Source organism: Hylobates moloch, unplaced genomic scaffold (assembly GCF_009828535.3).
Source record: "Hylobates moloch isolate HMO894 unplaced genomic scaffold, HMol_V3 SCAFFOLD_1, whole genome shotgun sequence".
NCBI classification, from domain to species: Eukaryota; Metazoa; Chordata; class Mammalia; order Primates; family Hylobatidae; genus Hylobates; species Hylobates moloch.
In genome coordinates, this window is record NW_026652276.1 from 129,628,765 (window position 1) to 129,652,068 (window position 23,304).

General features: G+C 40.6%; 1 long non-coding RNA gene across 2 annotated transcripts in view; it reads left to right on the forward strand.

Moving 5' to 3' along the window:
* LOC131384440 (uncharacterized) overlaps window positions 1-23,304 on the forward strand; it is a 153,639-nt gene that overhangs the window by 75,683 nt on the left and 54,652 nt on the right. For both annotated transcript variants that reach the window (XR_009215285.1, XR_009215284.1), the window contains exon 2: window positions 18,622-18,709. This is a non-coding gene — a long non-coding RNA (uncharacterized LOC131384440). The remainder of the gene's footprint in view (window positions 1-18,621; window positions 18,710-23,304) is intronic.

Below are 23,304 nucleotides of genomic sequence, written 5' to 3' on the forward strand. Positions count from 1 at the left end.
ATTGTTTAGAGAAGGGGAAAAAAGGAAGAATTAAAGCTTAGTATTATACTGTGCCTTGGCTATTTTTTTATGGTCTGAAAATAAGATGCAGAGGTTTTTTGTTTTTGAGGTCTATTTCGTTCACCTTTTTCTAAAAGATGCACCCATGCTCACTAAATGGTAAGCAATGATCATTTGCGATGAGATTTAAATTCTTATGTAAAAAACTATGTAGCCCCACAATAGTAAATAACATTTAAGGAAATTTTGCGGATGTCTTTATTGAAACAAAGAGAGATGGGAATCCAGAAAATACACTTAAAGAAAACAAAACAGAAAATACAAGATCAGCAGATCTGGTTTTCATTCTATCAATATGCACAAAGACCTGTAGTAATTACACAGTAAAACATTTGCCATTGGCACGCCCCTAAGATGTTTGCATCTGAATTTGGGACTTTTGGATCCTGTCTTATCAAATAAAATTTCCTAACAAAATCTGGTTGACTTGAGCGAAATGTCTGCTGTACAATGGGAAAACAAGAATCTCAAAGGTTAGAAAGAAATCATCTTTGTGGATTTAATTGCCATTGACAGAAAAAGGCCATTGGGCTGGAAAGATAATCACCGTTCAGTCAGAAAGCATTATGTAGTTTGAAATTAAGGAAAAAAATTCTATTACGTTAAAACAGCTGGAAAATGAAATCTAATAAAGAAAATATTTAATTTAAATGATTTACTTTATTTTATTTCATTTTATCTTTTTGGTCAGTGAACTTTTTCACTGCAAATGTGACATGTATGACTAAATATCACATGTCTGGGCCAGGTAGAAGCTGATATTTATTGATAAATGTCAGTCTTGGGAGAAAAACATAACAGATCTACTGCTTTTAAGTTTATTGCCTTTCCATACCAATCTAAGTTTTTTTTTTTGACGTGACATAAGAGGAACTCTAGTTCATCTTACCTATACACCGGGGAAAGTTATTCTCTGGGAGGGCATTTTGATGCAACAGTCCACTTGCAAAGATATTCAGACAAGATTACAATGGGTGGCACCACTTCTTCCTTCCTGAGTTAGACTTCAGCCTCCTCCCAAACTAAAGCTGCCATGGTGGCTTGGTTTTTGTTTGTGGAGCCTGCTGTTTCTTCCATTTTCTTTGTTCCTTCTTCTTCCTTCACTAACTTTTCAAAGCCCAGCCCACCGTCCCTTGGCAGACCGTTCCTTCCCAATCCTCAACCCTTATGCCGGAGGACTGTGGCAGGTAAGATTTTTCCTGGTGGGTATATGATTTTAAAATATTGTGAAGTATTGATGTAGACATAGTCCAGATCTGAGTGAGCTTTTCTTCCTTCCCAAGAGTCTGGGGTTCTGCACTGAAGACCAGGCTGTATCTCTTGTATCCATATTCGTAGATCTAAATGAAGTCCCTGGGTGAATATTATTTTAGCTATTGTCTTACTCTGTTTGTGCTGCTATAATCAAATACCAGAGACTAGGTCATTCATAAAGAGTAGAAATGTATTTCTCACAGTTCTGAAGACTGAGAAGTCCAAGATCAAGGCACCAGAAAATTTGGAGGCTGGTAAGGGCTACTTTCTGCTTCCAAGACAGTGCCTTGGAAGGTGAAGGGGCAAATGCTTCCTTGCACCTCTTTTATAAGGTCACTAGTCTCATTCACAAGAACTCTACCCTCATGATTTAATTGTCTCCTAAAGGCTTTACCTCTTAATACTGTCACATTGGTAATAAAGTTTCAACACATAAATTTTGGGGGACATTCAGATTGTTGCAGCTATGAAAGCTATTATTCTTAAATTTCTTTTCTGTAGGAAACATCAAGTCATCCTAGTTAGGAGGTTCCTTAATTCCTCTACTTATTCATTCATTTATTCATCTTGCTTTTACTAGGTGCCAAAACTTGTATTTGTCACTGGCAATACAAAGATTACTAGGACATGTCTCCTCCTCTCAAGAAGGAACTATTCTTAACGGATTCAGTGGTGCTATAGAATGAAGTTTAGATTTTCTTTAGAATTTCCCTGAGACCATCTGCGTTAGCCTCAGACACGTTCACTACACGTTTGCTTCTTTCCATCAGCATTGCCCCTCACTCCCCTGTGGGAGCTCTAGTGTGCTCTCTCTCTTCTAATGGTCATCACTCCTGTCACAGTGATGCAGGCAAGGACTTAGGCTTAGGTATTTGGAGAAGAGATAAGAAATTGTAGGCCTGGCACAGTGGCTCACCCCTGTAATCCCAGCACTTTGGGAGGCCAAGGCAGGTGGATCACCTGAGGTCAGGAGTTTGAGACCAGCCTGGGCAACATGGTGAAACCCCGTCTCCACTAAAAATACAAAAATTAGCTGGGCATGGTGGCGGGTACCTGTAATCCCACCTACTCGGGAAGCTGAGGCAGGAGAATTTCTTGAACCTGGCAGGTGGAGATTGCAGTAAGCCGAGATCACACCACTGCACTCCAACCTGGACAACCGAGTGAGACTCTGTCTCAAAAAAAAAAAAAAAAAAAGAAAGAAAAGAAATTGTAGAAGCCTACGTCTAATGGCCTTTATTTGCTCTGTGAAGTGGGAAGCAAATTCAGTGCTCAGAGGTAGGGCAAAGATTAAGAAAAGTAGTAAATTGTAATCCAGGTCACTCTAGCTCAGTATCTCCTTTTTCACTAGGTTCATCAGCCCCTCAAAAAGCCCCACGAGTGTTTCAGGGGTTACCAGAATGTCTTTCCATGCCTAGAGACACATCCATACCCCCTTCGACCTCTGGTGTCAGGGTGTCCATGAAGCCCACTGGGCACCCACCATGGGTTTCTGCCAGTGGCCTGAGTGGGTGGCTGCTGCATGACCAGGTACAAAGGTCACTCTTCTGATGCTATTCAGCTCCTCTAGGCCACAGCCCTTCCCATCGCTCCTTCTGGCCTGCAGCCACCTGGCCCCTCTGAGTTTCTGTGTCAGCATGGTCCAAAGCTATGTTACCCAGGCCTTGACGGGCTGCAGTATGAAGAGAAACTGTTCCTTCAGTTTTTACTCATAGCATCTTTCTCTCTTGTATACAGGCAAGCACCCAAGGACTGGCTTAGGGATATATTTGAATAATAGCCACCTGCTATTCTCGGAATCCCTGAGAATGCTCCAGTGATTAAGCCTCTGTTATTAGCTCAACATCGCTGTGCCTTACAATAATTCTGCTTGGAGGGATCTGCAGATTCCCTCATTCCCCTCACTATGCAGTCTAAACCCCAGCTATGGACACAATTCAAGCCACCATATCAGCAGATTTCAGAGGACCCTTTCTTAATAGCTCTGTCAACATTTCCAGACAGATGGGATCATGACAGCAGCAAACTAGGACTTAAGTTAAACTCCATGGTAGGAAAGTTTTAGAATAACTGCTTAGGGAATGGAAAATGTACCAGACTAGAGAAAGTTATAAAATTGCTAAATGCCACTCATTGCTCCTTGGAGACTGGAGCCCTTCGATTGGAATGGTACCGTCCAGCGTCTGTGTGCAATTTGTCCAGCAGTGTTGGGCGGCCCAGGAAGAAAAGAGAGGTTTGAATTGAATCAGGGATGAGGATGAGCAGGGGTGGTAAGGCATAGTAATACAGAGTGTGAGGGGATTGAGAAAGTTTCTAACGTTGTTGTTGGAATGATTGATTTTGAAGCTCAGCTGGCTGGTGCAGAGAAGGAAGGGGAGGGTAGGGGAGTTGAGAGAGTCATTTGTTTAGCAGGTATTTATTGATCACTGACAATGTGCTGGGCAGGCACAGGCATAGGTTCTGGGAAAACTGTCTTTGAGACGTTTGCAGGCAGGTTGGAGAGGTAGGTAAATCATAGTATAGAGTGCTAACTACTACAACAGTCTAGGGAGCTGTAGAAGTAGACAAGAGAAGCATCTGACTTTTCCGAGACTGCTGGAGGAAATGCATCTTGGAAAAGCACCTGAGTTTTCCAAGACTTCTGGAAACAAGCATCTGACTTTTCCAAGACAGCACTTACATGGGCACCTGGGAGGCAAGAAAGAGTTAGCCAGGGGAAGGGGGAATCAAGTGTGCTCCCAGGCAGAAGGACCAGCTTGGGTAAAGTCTTTGAGGTAAGAGAGAAAGGATGGCAAGGCCAGCTTAGGGTGACTGGAGTATAGTGGACTGCAGAGGAGCAGGGAAGGAGGGCTGGCCAGGTTGGCAAAGGCTATGTCAGGAAGGGCCATGGAGTATTATAGGACACGTTCACAGCTCTCTACCCAGCTCAGTCCCTGCTGGCCACCACGAAACTGCCTCACCATCAAGGGTAGAGCCCAGAATCCAAGTTCGTGTCATGTTGACTGTGCTTTGCCAGTCACAGCTGATCAGACCCAAGGATCATGGTCCAGAATATTCACAAAAGGGCAAAGAAAGCTGTTTGCATAGAGGCAGAACTGAATCAGCATGTGCAGAGAGAAGGGGAGGGAGAGATAGGGCCAGGGGAGAGGGAGTGAAAAATGTATGAAGATCCTAACTCCTTTTAACTCTTGAGCTCTGGGGCATTCCCCTGTGTCCTTGTAATTAATTCTTCCTTTTTGCATCCAATGGAACTCAACTGGGTTCTGTTTCTTGCAACCAAAGGAGCTTTGATGAGGCTCACCAGGGAGAGAACACACAATGAGAGGAGAACTCTGTGGAGCAGGTAGAGTTGCTTTATGTCTCAAATTGTTAGTCACAGACTTTTCTAGTCTGGGCTGTGGTTTCCTTGGCTGTACTGGTGCCCTCAAAGCTTACTAGGCTTTTTAAAAATCTAGTTCAGGAGTCAGCAAACTACAGCGGGTGTGCCAAATCCAGGCCGACACTTATTTTTGTAAATAAAGTTTTTATTGCAATACAGAGATGCCCATTTCTCACATGTTGATTTATCTCAGTTCCATGTTGCCATACCCACGATTCCTTTCTAGACACATTTCTTAGATTTCCATAATCCTTTGCATTATTGTGCCTATGCCAGCTCTTTCTTTCTCACTGTAGTCGTCCAGTATCTTGAGCGTGTCAGGTTTAGATGGAAGCGTCAGAATCTACCTCCCACCAAGACCTAAACAGTGAGGAGAAATTCCTCAAAGAGGAAAAATTTTGGAATTGGAGTGTCAAGAAATGACGAATATCCACTACTGAGGGCTGAGGTGGACTTTTCAGAGCCCTGGAGCTTTGGAAGAGGCAGCACGGAGTGGTGGGAGTTAGGAGGTCTGTCTCTTTATGCACACCGTCTTACTAATGGGCTGGGGACCTTCGTGGTCACTCAGCCTTCTGGAGCTTCAGTTTTCCTATCTACAAAATCTAGTGGTTTCTAGATTTTGAATTTCATTGACCAATAACATTTCAAAGGGAATTTTGGGAATTAACATAGATATCTTGCCAATTTGTTGCTTTGTTAAGTAAAGATATCATTTAAAATAACTACCAACTACTATCACCATCATTTTATACAATAAAATATATTTTAATACCAAAATTAGGAAGGATATTATCTCAGAATAATAATTAATTCCTTAAATTGAGTTAGCTTTTAAGAAAACTTACTATGTTGGCTTTTTTCTTTTTTCTAATTTCATGTGGACCAACGAAAGACCGTCACTACACCATGGGTGTAGTGGGAACTGTCAGTAATGGTTTTTAAGGTCTTTCCCAAGATCATGATTCTTTGATTTTCTGAAGGCTGGAGAGAGGACTTTTTGTCTAAGCTTGTTATGACATCGGAAATTTTTTCCTTTTGATCCCTTAGCAAACCTTTTTTGGATGACCTTCAGTGCATGGCAGAAAGTCTACCTTTTAATATGCATTAAAAAAAACTCTTGAATGGTAAGAGGAAGCCTTTGGGACAAGGAATGTCCACCTCTTTATGTTGCTTAATGTTACTGTTGTAGAGGTGCCCAGAGAACTTGGCAGTGAGTGCATTTCTATAAATCTTAAAAATCAATCAACTAATCAATATGTAGGGAAGGCTGATAGATGTGCCCACTTAGGGGACTAAATGCCTGGTCCAGGTTGGCCTTTCTCATTATTGAGGAGACATTGATGGCTGTGGATATGCAAAGTTTCATAAAGATAACTTTTGTCTCTCTCTCCTTCCCACACTTTTCAAAATCATACATTTTGAAGGCAGCTGGGATCGAGGGAATTGAATATGCACATTTTGAAGGAAAGGAACCATTGAAGCATCTATAAATACTGAGGAATAATAACGGAAGGGAAAGGGACAGGTTATTGACTGTGGTTAAAAGTACAGCAAGGGATAATGGGCCTTGTCAGACCCAGGGAAACTTTCCAGCTCTAAGGATCCAACTTCCTAACAGTGGGGAGTGTGGAGAGGTTTGTAGATAGAGGCCTTTTCTGGTGTTCAGAGCCAAGCAGATGAAAAATGGAAGGGTTTAGTGCAGTGAGCAGTACTGCCTTCACCAGGGGCTTTCTATGGCCCTAGGGGGTTGTGTTTTTTTCAGCCGTAAGATCTATAATTCTGCTTTTCTTTGTAGATTTTGTGTTGACTCATTTTGATTGCTACATTTCTTTCCTCTCCTTGCCGTCCTATGCCTGTGGTTGTCTCTTCTTAAAATTTTGTCTTGCAAGTCCAGTTTGTCTTCCTCTTTGTGTGGATCCTTTTGGTTCATTGCATACATGCCCATGTTATTTATTCTGATGTTTTTCCTTGAAACTCTCTCTTGCTGGCTTGGACACTCAGCTATTTGAACACAATAACTACCCTGTGAAAGAGATCTTTCTTTTACTCACTTTCCTACGCCAAGTTACCTGTTGCTGTTCTTAGGAAAGTTCATGTCTAGGAGCAGTTATTTTGTCTTTGTACGTGAAGGATGGTTTGTTATATGTGGTACATTTGGGACTGTGAGATAAAAAGACTGATTCCTAAACGAATATATCAGCATTTAGAGACAACAACAACCAAAACCAAAACCAAGCTATCCATCACCATAGCCTCTTTATTCCAATGCTACTGCCAACGGTAAAAAAAAAATTCTGGGCCGGGTGCAGTGGCTCATGCCTGTAATCCCAGGACTTTGGGAGGGAGAGGTGGGCAGATCACTTGAGGTCAGGAGTTCGAGACCAGCCTGGCCAACATGGTGAAACCCCATCTCTACTAAAAATACAAACATTAGCTGGGCGTGATGGTGCACATCTGTAGTCCCAGCTACTTGGGAGGCTGAGGCAGAAGAATCACTTGAACCTGTGAGGCAGAGGTTGCAGTGAACCGAGATCGTGTCATTGAACTCCAGTCTTGGCAACTGAGCAAGACTCCATCTCGAAAGAAACAAACAAACAACAACAACAAAATTCTGGACTCATCTGTTGAAATTACCCTTACAGCTTATTCATAAATCACACCAGAAAATTGGTCTCATTGTTTCATAATCCCACTTTTTTATTTGACCCAAGATTATATTACCACTTTCATCCATATTTAATTAAATCTGCTTCGTATGCATTTAAATGCAGGTTGATAGTGAAAATATTTTATAACACAGGCCAGTCAAAACAGATGATAGTTATAACCAACAGATATACCTGTAGCAATATACAGCCTCCGAATATCAATTTTGCTTTATGCTATTCCAAAACATTTTGAAAAATAAAAATGCCCCCCTTATGGTGAACTTTGATCTTTTTTAACTTTCCAGTGTTCAACTTTAGCTGCTGTTTTAGGAGACTTCCCCATCATGTGTGGTTTTCATGATATAGTGGGTAGCATCCAGCCTCTCACTATTCATGGTGAGAGGTTATCAGAAGAGTTTTTTCTTTCCCTACTTTCTGAGTTCCAGGAATGTGGCAGAGTCTTGGCCTATCAGATGCTCTCTTGAGCAACTCCAAACAAGGCAAAGAGATTTTAGTATCTATTCAAGATGGAGGCAGTATCAATATCTTGGAGCAAGGGCAGTAGCATGGGATGATGGTGGTGAAAGTATCTTAAATTGACTATTTCTACTAAAAGATAATTGTGTTTCCTGTACTTCCTAATTCCCTCTCAATACATTTTCCCTTTTTACTCAAGAGAGTCAGAAATGATTTCTGTAACTTGTGCCTGAAGGCATCTAGTTAGGATCTATAAAAAGTTGGCCTCAAACTTTAAGAGCAAGCAGGTGTTTTTGTTAATTGACAAAACCATTACTGAGAAATACCTTGGCAGGCTAGGATATGGACCGAAACCAACTAAAATCTGCATTTGGATTAAACACTTAAATCAATTTCATGAGGTAGCGAGCTGACTAGCAGCAGTTCATGTGACAGTGTTCTATGGTTTTATTTTGACCAAAGCTCATTGAGGGCATCCCTAGAGGTGACATGACTACTATCCTTGGGAAAAAGGTGGTCCCAGGAGCCTTTTATTTGGTTCTGTGTATTTTTTCCTTGCAGACCTAAATTAATTTTTAGAAAATTCAACTATCTTCCCTTCTATTGTGGTTTTTCTAGCTCTAATATTCTGTGCAATTTTGTTTTTGAAAAAAAAAATTGTGTTTCTTGGACACAGGGTGGAGAACATCACACACTGGGGCCTGTCATGGCGGTCTGGGGGAAGGGATAGCATGGGGAGAAATACCTAATGTAAATGACGGGTTGATGGGTGCAGTGGGCCAGCATGGCACATGTATACCTATGTAATGAGCCTGCACGCTGTGCACATGTACGCTAGAACTTATAGTATAATAATAAAAAAAAAAACAAAGAAAAAAGAACTGTGTTAAAATCCCTTGACAGTATTTAATGCTGCTCTGTATATCTACCTTTGTGAGATTAAAGAGACATTACAAAGAGGATTACAAATAAGGAAGAAAACTCCTTATTTTTATTAATTAGATATTTATAGGACAGTACTTCATTTTTATATATTGATTTTATATGAATTTTATTATTTTATCATCTGTAAAGCTACTGTTTATTGGCTCTACTTAACAGAATGGGAAATAAACTCAGTGAGCTAGGATACTTGCCCAAGGTAACACAGCTTGTATGTGACAGAGCCAGGATTTGAACTCAAGCCTTCTGACTTCAAACCTTATATTATCCTACAACATCATCCTTTGATTTGAAATTAAGGTATATGTATCAACCATACGGGATTTATTGAACTCAGGAATTGATGTTTGAATGCTGGATGTTGTCAATGACATTAATATAGTTGAATGAGTACAAATTGATGTCAAAATGCTGTCCTGGGTTTATCTGAAACTTCTACTGATTTGTAATAAGAAGTGCACTGATTTCTAGTTTCCAGTTCTACATGTAAAGAGCTTGGAACTTGTTACTCTCATTTTTATAAGAAAAACGCTGAAGAAACTGAAAATTAGCAACTCTCCCAAGAACCATCAGAGAGTTGAGGTCACAGGGAAAATTGTTGCCCTGAGAACTGGAGAGACAGGTGGATACAGAGAATTACCAGAGCAGAACCTGCAGTGGAACCAGTATCAGTGAGAACACTTTAAACTGTAATAGATAAATTGCCGGAGGCTCAGTATGGAGGAGCTTGAGAGTTAAAAAATTCCCAATCTTGTGGGGACATACTATCTTGAGTTTTACCTCCAGGATCCCCAGTAGATTCCTACTGTGAAGATTGGAGAAAAATCCCTCATGCTTCTTGCTGGGAGATGGGGAGAGCAATCATTTGGAAATAGCTCAGACAACTTTGTTCTCCTTAACAATGCCTACCCTCAAGGGAAACTGTTTTACCAGACCCTAACCAGCTAGGGGAAAGGGAAGGCAAATACCCAATTCCAGCCTCCTCTAGCCTTTAATGTGGGACAAGAGATAAACTCAACTCTGGCTCACTAAAAGACTGAGATCTAATCGTAGGATTAAAGAACACTTTTCCAACAGGCCCCTGTATAATAACAAGAGATCACAATGGAAAGAACTACAGATCTCAGACTTTATTTAAGAGGCAGTCTCCAGGAAAACATAAAGACAACAGGAGAGACAAAAACAGGGACATCAGGGGAAATTTTGGCCTCTGACACCACAGCTATGGCAAAGTCAATACTGCCTATACTCTAGCCAGAAAAACACAAAACCTCACACTAAAGACCCATTTACCTCAGTTCTTTTTACGTGATACATCATGTCTGGCTTTCAACAAAAGATTACAAGCCATGGTGAAAGGCAACAAAGCAAAACAAAGAAGACACACCATAAGTATAAGAACGAAATTTACTTATGGCAGATATTTTAGAATTATCAGATCTGGAATTTAAAATAATCATAATGAGTATGCTAAGGGCTCTAATAAAAATTGTGGATAACTTGCAAGAAGAGATGGGTTATGTAAGCAGAAATGGAAACACAAAGAAAGAATCAATAGAAAATGATAGAAATAAAACATATTGTAACAGAAATGAAGAATGCCTTTGATGGGCTCGGTAGACTGGACATGGCTGAGGAAAGAATTAGTGAGTTTGAAGACGTGTCAACAGACACTTTTCAAATTGAAAGGTAAAGAGAAAAAGGAATAAAAAAAATGGAACAGAGGATCCAAGAACTGTAGGACAATGACAAAAGGTGCAACACGTGTAATGGGAATATCAGAAGGAAAGAAAGAAAGGAACAAAAAAAATCTGAAGTTAAGAATAGCTGAAAAATTTCCAAAATTAACAACAAATAGAAAACCACAGATCCAGGAAACTAAAAACAGAAGCAGGATAAATACTAAAAATCTGTAGGTATAATCATCAATTGTCCTTGACATTGTGGCCATAATCGTATTCAAACTTCAGAAAATCCATGAGAGAAAATCTTGAAAGCAACCAGAGGAAAAAACACCTTACCTAGAGAGGAGCAAACATAAGGATTATATCAAAAGTCTCATCAGAATTGACGCAAGTGAAAAGAGAGTGAAATGAATATTTTAAGAGTCAAAAGAGATAACCACCAACCTAGAATTCTTGATGCAGTGAAATTATCCTTTCTCTGCAAGAAAGAAAGAAACTTTCTCAGACAAACAAAAATTTAAGGAATTTGTCACCAGTAGACCTGCCTTGCAAGAAATGTTGAAATAATTCTTCAGAGACAAGAAAAATAACATAGGTCAGAAACTCCACTCTATATAACAAAAGAGTATTAGAAAATGAAAATAATGAAGGAAAAATAAAGTATTTTATTTTTCTTATTCTTAACTGATCTAACATAATAATTTCCTCAAAATAATAATAACAATATAGCCAGTTATTATATTATGTTGGTGCACAAGTGATTGCTGTTAGTTAATTACTCTTATAATTAAAAGTAATGGCAAAAACAACAATCACTTTTGCAGCAACCTATAGCTTATGAATAAGTGAAGTAACTGATAGCAATGTTATAAGGGAGGGAAGGGAAAAGTTGGGAATACCCAGTTATAAGGCGCTTGGACTATTTGTAAAGCAGTATTATTTGAAAGTAGACTTGGATTAATTGTAAATATATATTATAAAATCTAGGGAAAACACTAAAGAAATTAAACAAAGAAGTATAATTCATATGCTAAGACAGGAGAGAAAATAGAATTGTATAAAATGGTCAGTTAAAACTAGAGGAGGCAGAAAAAAGGGGAAGCCAAAAAAAAAAAAAAAAAAGAAAAGAAACAAAGAACAAGAGTAATATAGAAAACAGTTACCAAAAACAATTACCAATGTGGTCAATACTAATCCACCTGTCAATAATAACTTTAAATGTGAATGGCCTAAATATACCAAAAAGTGTATTAATGTGTATTAGTAAATGTTTCTAATCTGTCAATAATAAGATGTCCAGGTCTTCCCTTTTCCTCTTCTTGATAAAGGCTCTGATAATTATGCAAGACTGATGTCACTGATATTAGAAGTTGTGGGTAAGGGGGTTAAATTGGAAAGAGTTACAGAAGATCCTGAGCTGGAATTGAGATGCCACTTAAGCTCCCCTGGGGTGGTGGTGTGCATCATGAGGTCAGATTTTCCCACATATCTGGAGTCCATGCCCATGGATTTTTTCCTAGTAGTACCCAAGAACCACGGGCACTAAAGGACCAACCCTGATGATTGTATTGTACTTCAACTCAGTTAGCATTTGTTGATCATTAGCATATACCCAGTGTAGGTGCTGGACAGCAAAAAATGAATAAGACATGGTCTCTGCCACCACAGAGTTGAGCCCATGGACATATAAACAAATTACTTAAAGGATGCTGGATGTCATGAGTTATGAATTGTCTAGTTTTTATATTCAGAGGTTAAAAACCAGTAGTGTTTAGATAGATAGATTCTCTTCTGTTTATTTAAATTTAAAAAACTGTTGCCAATATTTATAAATTAGGAGAATTCACACAAAAATAAAGATTTTCAGCCTCTCTGGGAAAACTAAAACGTCTGACAGCACTGGCTGTACCTTCCTACACGGCAACAATAGGTCAGAGCTGAGCCACAGCTATGTCCTTTCGATAAGGCATGCATTCTCCTGTTCACTACATTCTCCACCACTCCCTATTGTCTCTGACATTGAGACCAAGTGTCAGGTACTTTTTATCCTTGTGTTTATAGTGTTCTCCTGGGTCCATTTTTCTCATATACATTACTTTCCAGCCTTGTGAGCGTTTGAGTTTATAATCACTATTAAACTTTACTTTTCACAAAAAGCAATATATAAATAAGAGTCAAATGAGTAACATAAAATACTCATAAATAGTTATAAATACTGATAAATCATAAATTTATTTTTATTAATTAAACAATCAATTAATAAATATTTACTTAAATAATGAATAATTAAATTTTATTTATTGATTGATTTTTTTAAACTTATACTTTAGGTTCTGGGGTACATGTGCAGAACATGCACATTTGTTACGTAGGTATATACGTGCCATGATGATTTGTTGCCCTCATCAACCTGTCATCCACATTAGGTATTTCTCCTAATGCTATCCCTCCCCCAGCCCCCACACCCCGACAGGCCCCAGTGTGTGATATCCCCCGCCCCGTGTCCGTGTGTTCTTATTGTTCAACTCCCACTTATGAGTGAGAGCATGCAGTGTTCGGTTTTCTGTTTTTGTGTTAGTTTGCTGAGAATGATGGTTTCCAGCTTCATCTATGTCCCTGCAAAGGACATGAACTCATCCCTATTTATGGCTATATAGTATTCTATGGTGAGTATGTGCCACATTTTCTTTATCCAGTCTATCATTGATGGGCATTTGGGTTGGTTCCAAGTCTTTGCTATTGTGAACAGTGCTGCAATAAACATATACGTGCATGTGTCTTTATAGTAGAATGATTTATAATCCTTTGGGTTTATACCCAGTAAAGGAATTGCTGGGTCAAATGGTATTTCTATTTCTAGATCCTTGAGGAATCGCCATACTGTCCTCCACAATGGTGAACTAATTTACACTCCCACCAACAGTGTAAAAGCAGTCCTATTTCTCCACATCCTCTCCAGCATCTGTTGTTTCCTGACTTTTTAATGATTGCCATTCTAACTGGCATGAGATGTTATCTCATTGTGGTTTTGATTTGCATTTCTCTAATGGCCAGTGAGGATGAGCTTTTTTTTTCACGTTTGTTGGCTTGCATAAATGTCTTCTTTTGAGAAATGTCTGTTCATAGCCTTCACCCAAATTTTGATGGTTTTTTTTTTCTTGTACATTGGTTTAAGTTCTTTGTAGATTCTGGATATTAGCCCTTTGTCAGATGGATAGATTGCAAAAATTTTATCCCATTCTGTAGGTTGCCTGTTCACTTTGATGGTAGTTTCTTTTGCTGTGCAGAAGCTCTTTAGTTTAATTAGATCCCATTTGTCAATTTTGGCATTTCTTGCCATTGCTTTTGGTGTTTTAGTCATGAAGTCTTTGCCCATGCCTATGTCCTGAATGGTATTGCCTAGGTTTTCTTCTAGGGTTTTTATGGTTTTAGGTCTTACGTTGAAGTCTTTAATCCATCTTGAATTAATTTTTGTATAAGGTGTAAGGAAGGGATCCAGTTTCGGCTTTCTGCATATGGCTAGCCAGTTTTCCCAACACCATTTATTAAATAGGGAATCCTTTCCTCATTGTTTGTTTTTGTCGGATTTGTCAAAGATCAGATGGTTGTAGATGTGTGGTGTTATTTCTGAGGCCTCTGTTCTGTTCCATTGGTCTATATATCTGTTTTGGTACCAGTACCATGCTGTTTTAGTTACTGTAGCCTGGTAGTATAGTTTGAAGTCAGGTAGCATGATGCCTCCAGCTTTGTTCTTTTTGCTTAGGATTGTCTTGGCTATGCGGGCTCTTTTTTGTGGTTCCATATGAAATTTAAAGGAGTTTTTTTCCAATTCTGTGAAGAAAGTCAATGGTAGCTTGATGGGGATAGCATTGAATCTATAAATTACTTTGGGAAGTATGGCCATTTTCACAATATTGATTCTTTCTATCCATGAGCATGGGATGTTTTTCCATTTGTTTGTGTCCTCTCTTATTTCCTTGAGCAGAGGTTTGTAGTTCTCCTTGAAGAGGTCCTTCACATCTCTTGTAAGTTGTATTCCTAGGTATTTTATTTTCTTTGTAGCAATTGTGAATGGGAGTTCACTCATGATTTGGCTGTTTGTCTGTTATTGGTGTATTGGAATGCTTGTGATTTTTGCACATTGATTTTGTATCCTGAGACTTTGCTGAAGTTGCTTATCAGCTTAAGGAGATTTTGGGCTGAGATGATGGGGTTTTCTAAATATACAGTCATGTCATCTGCAAACAGAGACAATTTGACTTCCTTTTTTCCTAATTTAATACCCTTTATTTCTTTTTTAAAATTTTTTTTTTATTTTTTGAGACAGAGTTTTGTTCTTGTTACCCAGGCTGGAGTGCAATGGTGCAATCTTGGCTCACTGCAACTTCTGCCTCCTGGGTTCAAGCAATTCTCCCACCTCAGCCTCCCGAGTAGCTGAGATTATGGGCATGCACCACCATGCCTGGCTAATTTTGTATTTTTAGTAGAGGTGGGGTTTCTCCATGTTGGTCAGGCTGGTCTCGAACTCCTGACCTCAGGTAATCTGCCTGCCTCAGCCTCCCAAAGTGCTAGGATTACAGGCATGAGCCACCACGCCCAGCCTCCTTTATTTCTTTCTCTTGCCTGATTGCCCTGGCCAGAACTTCCAACACTATGTTGAATAGGAGTGGTGAGAGAGGGCATCCTTGTCTTGTGCTGGTTTTTAAAGGGAATGCTTTCAGTTTTTGCCCATTCAGTATGATATTGGCTGTGGGTTTGTTATAAATAGCTCTTATTATTTTGAGATATGTCCCATCAATACTTATTGAGAGTTTTTAGCATGAAGCGTTGTTGAATTTTGTCAAAGGCCTTTTCTGCATCTATTGAGATAATCGTATGGTTTTTGTCATTGCTTCTGTTTATGTGATGGGTTACATTTATTGATTTGTGTATGTTGAACCAGCCTTGCATCCCAGAGATGAAGCCGTCTTAATCGTGGTGGATAAGCTTTTTGATGTGCTGCTGGATTTGGTTTGCCAGTATTTTATTGATTTTTGCATCAATGAATAATTAAATTTTAATTTTTTATTTATTGATATTTAATGGAAGTCAAGTTTGTTCCCATTGTCCTTGACAATACCTCATCCAAAGTGTACCAAAATAAACATTTCATCTCACACTGAGAAAGCCAGGTGGAAAGGGCTCCCTGGCAGAGCCTCTGACCAACCTGTGCACTGGGAGGAATGCACATTGGTGTGGAGCCACAGAAGTTCACGCCATTTGCAGCGGGGAGGAGCTTGGCTCCTCCTCTTCCTGGATGGTACCTAGAATTTAATCTTTGAGGCAGGAAGCCTACACTAGCAGGAACTCTGGCCTTGCAGAGAGTCTCTGTTCCCCCTTTTTTCATTTTTGCCTAATAAATCCCATTATTCTCACCCTTCAAATCATCTGTGAGCCTAAATTTTCATGGCCATGGGGCAAGGACCCAGTCTTTAGCTGAAGTAAAGAAAAGTCTTGCAACAACATGGGAAGCCTCCAAATCACAGACAAGGGATCAAAATTTCCTTCTCACTCTCTTTGGTCTAGAGAGGAAGGCTGAACAATTTTGGTATCATTTATGATAGTTTTTCTGAGAAAAATTGTCATCCTTTGGATTCTGGACATTCATCATCTCTCAAGCTGGCCAGGTGCCTCCTTTCTCTTAGAGGTCTGGGCAGGGAGGGACTGGCCATGAGCATCTGCAGCTGAAGGAAGCACGGTGGCAGCTCCAGGGTTTCCACTTATAATTTGGGTTCTCATGCTTTGTTCCACTGGGATTAGACTGGAAGGGTAAAAAGCCACTGTGGCAGGTGCTGGGAGAAACACACTGATGCTGGGAAGAAAGAGGGAGAAGTATCACAAGAGGAGTGCCTGGGCAATGCCATGGGCACTTAGATCCAGGAGAACCTGCTCTTAGGCCTTGCAGCCCAGACAGACATGGTCTTGTATCTTCATTCACCTTCTTGCTAGCTGTGAGACTTTGGGCTAGGGACTTACACTCGGTCTGCTTCAGTTGCCTTTTCTGCAAAAGAAAGAAGCTAGTATCTTCTAGAGTTGTTTTATAGGTTAAATGTGGGCAATACCCTTTACACAGTGCCTGGCCTGTTGCAATTGTGCAGTCAACAAATGGTAACTATTATTGTTGTAGTTGCAACCAGCATAGGGTTGCCAGGTAAAAAACAAGATTCCCAATTATATTTGAATTTCAGATGAACAATGAAAAATTTTTATTATAAATATTCCTGAAATATTGCATGAAATATTCATCTGAAATTCAAATTCAACTGGGTGTCCTGTGTTTTTATTTGCTAAATCTGGCAACCCTACACCAGTATGTTCCAAAACTGCATTCATTCATTCATTCATTCAGGCAACAAATGTTTATTGGGCCAGGCACTGTTTTGGGGGCTTATGAAAAATAAATCAAACAAGGATTGCTGACTTTGAAGGGGTTATATTCTAATTAGGAAGAGGCAGATAATAAACAACAAATATATTAGTTAAACTATGTAGCATATAAGATGATTACAGGTGCTATAAAAAATGTTGAGTAGGTTATAGGTTTAGGAAGTGCTAGGAGGTGGTGGTGCAGATAGCAATATTAATTAGGGTGGCCCTCGTAAGCCACTTAAAAGATGAGATTTGAGCAAAGACTTCAAGAAGGCCACGGAGTAGGAGCTTTCTGGGCAAAGGATACAGTTCAAGAAAAGCTGATGACCCAGGAAGGGCACCAGGAAAAGCCAGGAGGTTGAATCCACTAGCATCCCATGAGGGGCACAACCAGATGAGCAGCCTTTTCCCAGGAGCCACTGCCCTTGCTGTTACTTTCAAGCTGCCAACTTCTGCCAGGCAGCTGACCTTCTGGAGCTCTTCTCTGGCCAGGAGGAAGTCTCCTTCCCCATTTTGGAACCAGCCCCTGGAGAAGCGCCATGACAAAGGTGAGGTGCTAGGATGTCATATTTAAATTTTATGCATATCTGAGTGACTCCTTAAAAAATTTTGTCCTTTGTGGGCCTTGCTTGCGTCACCCAGGCCTGGCCCTGCTTCTAAGGGTGCTGAGCTATTTAATCTGGAATGCCCCAGCTCTTTCCTGCCTCTTCCCTTCTCAGCACTCACAGGATTTCCCAGTCATGGTTGCTCAGGGCTCTGCTGATCCCCCCACTCAGAGCCATCTTCCCTCAAAAGCCCCTTTCCCTCTAATCTGTGTCCCTGCAGGGAACTCTAATCTCAACCTTCTGCAAGTGTTTGAACCTCAATTGAGGGCCGGGTTTGAGGTCTTTCCCACAGGGCTCCTGGGCCCCAGATAAATCTAGGGATGTGTTTGAGCATCCGTTCCAGGATCTTCGAACACTTCAGGGAGGCAAGAAAGAGGTTTTTAGAACATTTTGAGATGGTGCCTGAGGTCAGCTTCCCCAGAGATGAGGATTTAGGTGTAAGCGATTTATTAAGGAAGGACTTTGGGAAAACCTGGGAAGGGAGTGGAGATGCAAGGTAAGTGAGGGAGCGATTCCAGGTCATTTTGCAGGGTGGGCGGCTGCAGCCTGGTCCCTCCATCTGGAATATGCATGAGCCTTGGAAGTAAGTACCCAGGCCAGGAGCTGTGGGGGTGGGGGAAGTCATCCTCTCAGCTCTGAGGGTAGGGATTTGGGGACATAAACTTCCAGGCACCTGGGGCTCTGTGCTCTTGCAGACAAAAGTGACTTAGTAGCTGGAGGAAGTCCTCCAGAAGGTGCAAAATTTGGGGGCCAAAGCTTTTTGAAGCAGGTGGCAGGGTACACAGAAGTGGGGTGAAAGAATCCTAGGGGTTCTGGGTGGAGCCCTGACAGCATCACTATGGATGGCTAGGAGGTGGGCCCGTGCCCAGAGTCCATGGAAGACTTATGGGGACTGTGTGGCCCCAAATCAGCTTAGCCCAATAGAGCAGGGGTCTGTAAACTATAGTCTCTGGGCCAAATTCAGCCAACTGTCAGTTTTTGTTATTAAAGTTTTATTGGAACACAGCTACTACCATTTGTTTACATGCTGCCTATGGCTGTTTTTGTGCTACAACAGCAGAGTATGGTCCTCAAAGTCTGAAATACTTACTATTTGCCAGCCCCTGTGATAGATCTTCATCCTGACCTCAACTCTAAACAGTGTTTCACAGTTATGCTTTCAGGTCTTAGGCCTTTCATCTGGATCTTGGAGGCTGAACAGAGTTTGGAGGTCAGGAAAGGGAGGAGCAACAGGCCAAGAGAACACAAAGTGTAAGTAGAGTTTCCTGGCTGAGGAAGTTGAGGGGGTGCACCCATAAAATATTGAATGGTCTTGTCTGGCTAACTTGAGGATGCTTCTCACCCTTCCAGTTTTGGGGAAAATAAGGGCAAAGTAAGTTTAAAGGAGAGAAGCAGAAAATAAAGGATTTGCAGGAGGAGAATAAGGGATGGGGCAGTTGCTTTGCCAAGGGACGGGCAGGTGGCACTGATGTGTCCCCAAGTATTTTGCCCTCTTCAGGAAGTTTAAATGGACCCCTTCAGAGTTGAATGCTTCCTATGAAGAGAAAAAATGGAGAAACAGGCTCTTATACTCTTGGGAGACTGCAGATACATTAATTTTTCTGATTTTTGTTCCTCCTGGGGAGTCTGATGGTTCTAGAAGCAGAAATAAAGAATACACACATGCAAGTGCTTGAGCACACATTATGTTTTTCAAGGACTGGTTGTATTGTGACCTCCCAGGAACAGAACCAAGAGCCTGTGTGGACTCTTCCCCTCTATTCAAAGCAGCAAAAAACCCAAAAGTAAGAATTTGAACACTCAGGACGCAGTAGGAGTGTGTTAAAAAGTAAGAGTGAAGCTTGTGCTGTTGGAAAGAAGCAATAAAAATGTTCAACACGTGTTTACGTCAGGGTGTGTTTTATCAAATTTGATGGCAGAGAATGATTTTGGTGGGTTTAAGTCGTTTCCCCAAGCCTTTGTATCACAGACTGGCTCCCCGAAAGGACAGGTGTACAATGCTCACTGTGTGCATGGTATTGGCTATTGAAGGCCTTGATATGGTTTGGACTTATATGAAGATAAAACCATTCTTTGAATGTAAAGTGGAGGGTCTCACTTTAAGTAAGAGATCATCATGCCAGCCAGTATGAGCCTGCCAATACCTAGGGGTACATGTTTCCATGACTGAAATCCACTTTTCTTCACTCATACCTCTTGATTGGTTAGCAAAGCCTGTGTGGAAATGATCTCGGGCCTCGTGTCTCCCCCACAGACAACCAGGGGCTATGGTGTTTTCCTCCAGGATTAACTGCATGGTGGGTCAAGTTAAGATTCTGGGTAAATAATGACTGAGTTTTGGCAACCAAACAGCTGTGGCATTTCACAGAAATGGGATTTCAAGACATGTGAGTTCTATTTTTGATTTTCTAATTTACCCTCTGTCTCTGAAGTTCAAGACAAACAATTAAAGCAGCCCATGAATGTTAAAAGAGCAATATAAAGAAAAACAGCTGAATTATAATAATTTATAATGAAAACATCTTGTTTCTTTGTATATTCTGATTTTTCTGTAATAAAAATAGATTACTTATACAATAAAAGATTTCAACAATAACAAAAACTGGAAGGTAAAAGAAGCAAAACTGTTTCGCAAATGATCTCTTTTCCTTCATCTGTAGTCACAGATGTGGCCCAAGTTGTGACCAGATCCATGGATCAAAAGTCCATTGTCTGAGGTCCAGTGATCCACTTCAATGATGCATTAGTTCAGGAGTTTAGTCAGTCTAAATGTAAGTAAGTCTTAGTGAATCTTCCCTTATGAGAACATTTATTAGTAGCATAAGTATATCTAAGCGGGCCTCAAATCTCAGATAATAGTGCAGGATTTGAAAATGAGGACAGTAATACCTACATATGGTAGGTATCCAGGAAATGCCAGCCTCTTTTCTGCTTCTTTTATCTAGCATCTTAATAAGAGATGGGGTTCAATATTATAGTTCACCATGAGTGTTATTATTGCATATGAGTTTCTTGCTCTTTGACTGAAGTTCATTGTTTGGAACTACTTCAGTTCTGGATCTTTTTTGTTATATTGGCTCTCCTACCATTGCATATGTGCAAATAGTCAAACACCCTGGAAACGTCCCCTCTTTCAGAGGTGATGCCCCAGTGACCTCAGTAACAAAGCCCATTAACCCATACTGACCCTTTTACACAGATCCCAGACTTCAGTGATGTAGATAAGGCAATGGGAAGAGTGTGATTTCTTCCTAAATGACCATCTCAGGTCTGGCAAATGGTCAGGAGCACAATTAAAACTCCTTTTTTTTTTTTTTTTTAGACAGAGTCTTGCTCTGTCACCCAAGCTGGAGTTCAGTGGCGCGATCTTGGCTCACTGCAACCTCCACCTCCTGGGGTTCAAGCGATTCCCCTGCCTCAGCCACCCAAGTAGCTGGGATTACGGGAGCCCGCCACCACGCCCGGTTAATGTTTGTATTTTTAGTAGAGATGGGGTTTCACTGTGTTGGCCAGGCTGGTCTCAAACTCCTGACCTCAGGTGATCCACCTGCCTTGGCCTCCCAAATTGCTGAGATTACAGGCATGAGCTACCACACCCAGCCAACTAAAACTCTTAAAAGTGACATGAGAGTATCAAAGAAAGTTCTGGAATGGACCTTCCAGCCCAGGTCCCAGGCCGGCTTCCTATTTCTACACGCATTGCACAGTCTTTACTTGCTAGTGGGATTAGTGACTAGGGCCCACTGATTTTCTCTTTCACTTTCAATTGGTTTTAACTCATTTGCCTTTGGAATCATTGGAATTGTTTTCTTATCTGGAGACCCTAAATCTCAGTGATAATAAAAGGATACAATGTATATAGACATTTCTAATTTCCCTTTATGTGTCCTTTACTATTTCTGCCAAGCAGTAAGCATTCAGACTAAGTTCACCCAAATCATAGTGGACTTGCTAATTAGATAACTGGTAATTATCCACAGCAGTAAGCCTTTCCTGAACTGCTACCATGTATCAGATACGGTAGTTTTCATTGACACTTCAAAGACATGGCTGTATCAGAGTTTACTGTGTTTCAATGTGTACTCACCTTGGTGAGTATTCTAGTTCCTAGTGTATTGAAGAACCAGCTCTATCTATGAACTCTGGGATCTTGGTGAAGACTATTAACTTTTATGATTCTTAGTTCTCGTGTATAAAACAGGAATCACCACACTTCTTTGGGTTTATGTTAGGAGCGAAAAAAATAATGTATATGAGAGGGCTTTGAAAAGGATACAAATATGACTGTTACTCTTATTAAACAAGGAAGATCTGTCACATGCAAATGACAACTAGTTAAAAGAACTTATTGCCAACTACACTTATCTGTAAGCCAAGTCCACAGGCCACTCAGAGATCAATGGCAGTGATTTTTTAACATTTCAGAGGTGGCTAACAAACATGCAAACTTGATAAATGTTCTAATGAAGGAAGCACAATGTCTGGCACATAACTATTTGTGGAATTGAACATAATTGAGCCTTAAAGAATGAGTAGAAATTAGATAGGTCAACAATACTGTGGATGGACATTCCAAGCAGAGGGTATTGCATCAGAAGTACTTTGGGCATTGGAGAAATTTTAGGAAGTTTGGTGTGGCAGGGACATAACTCTATGAACTAGGAATTGATGAGAGATCAGGCTAAAGAAGTAGGCAAGGACCAGGTTGCAAAAGGTATTGTGTTCTGTGCTGGAGTCTGTTTCTCTTTCTGAAGATAACGTTGGAAAGGTTTTAAACAAAAGATAAATTTATTTATACTGGCCTTTTGACTACTCTGGGGTAAACATATGATGGACGTAGAGGCTAGGAGGAGCATATCATGGTGATCCAGGTGAGAGGCAGGTGGGTCTGAACTAAGTAGCGGAAGTGGGGGCTGGAGACCAGGAGACAGATTCAAAAGGAATTCATGAGGCAGAATTGCTAGAACTTTAGTGACTTAGGGTGTGTGTGTGTGTGTGTGTGTGTGTGTGTATATAAAGGGGTTGGGATGACTTCTAGACTTCTACTTTGGATGGCTGATGGATGGAGCCATTAACAAGGATAAAGCAAATAGGAGAAAGGCCCTGAAGAGGATAAGTGATGTTCATAATTGTTTTAAGAAAACAGGGAAATATTTCACATGTTTTAGAAAGGTTTTCATGCAGTGCACTGAAGTTCTCCTTAGGTGTCATCTTCTTCCCTTGACCATGGCTTTCCTCAATGTCTGGTAGGTAAGACAAATGGGTGCATTTGGTTGGACTCCTTTCGAAGTGCAGAACAATGGATGAGGAGCTCAGATTTGTCTTTGTTAGGTGTTGGTTTTATCTACATGTTGCTTCTGAACTCTTTCCAAGCATAGATTCTTTATTAAACTCATCACCCGTTGTCCTGCTACACTGAATATATTGTATGCATATGGTTGGTTTAGTAGAAAATTGTTATCGGAACAGCTTTTGGAATCATTTAAAAGATACTTGTGATTGTATTCTAAGCTTAGGCTGTTCTACCCATTCATTTTCAGTTTTGAAGTCAGCCTCAGAATTGCTTCCTATCATTTTAGTTTTGAAATTTATTTTTGAAATATTATAGTATAAGAAACAAGGAATTGGCTGGGCACAGTGGCTCATGCTTGTAATCCCAGCACTTTGGGAGGCCGAGGCGGGCGGATCACGAGGTCAGGAGATCGAGACCACAGTGAAGCCCCGTCTCTACTAAAAATACAAAAAATTAGCCGGGCGTGGTGGCGGGCGCCTGTAGTCCCAGCTACTCGGAGAGGCTGAGGCAGGAGAATGGTGTGAACCCGGGAGGCGGAGCTTGCAGTGAGCCG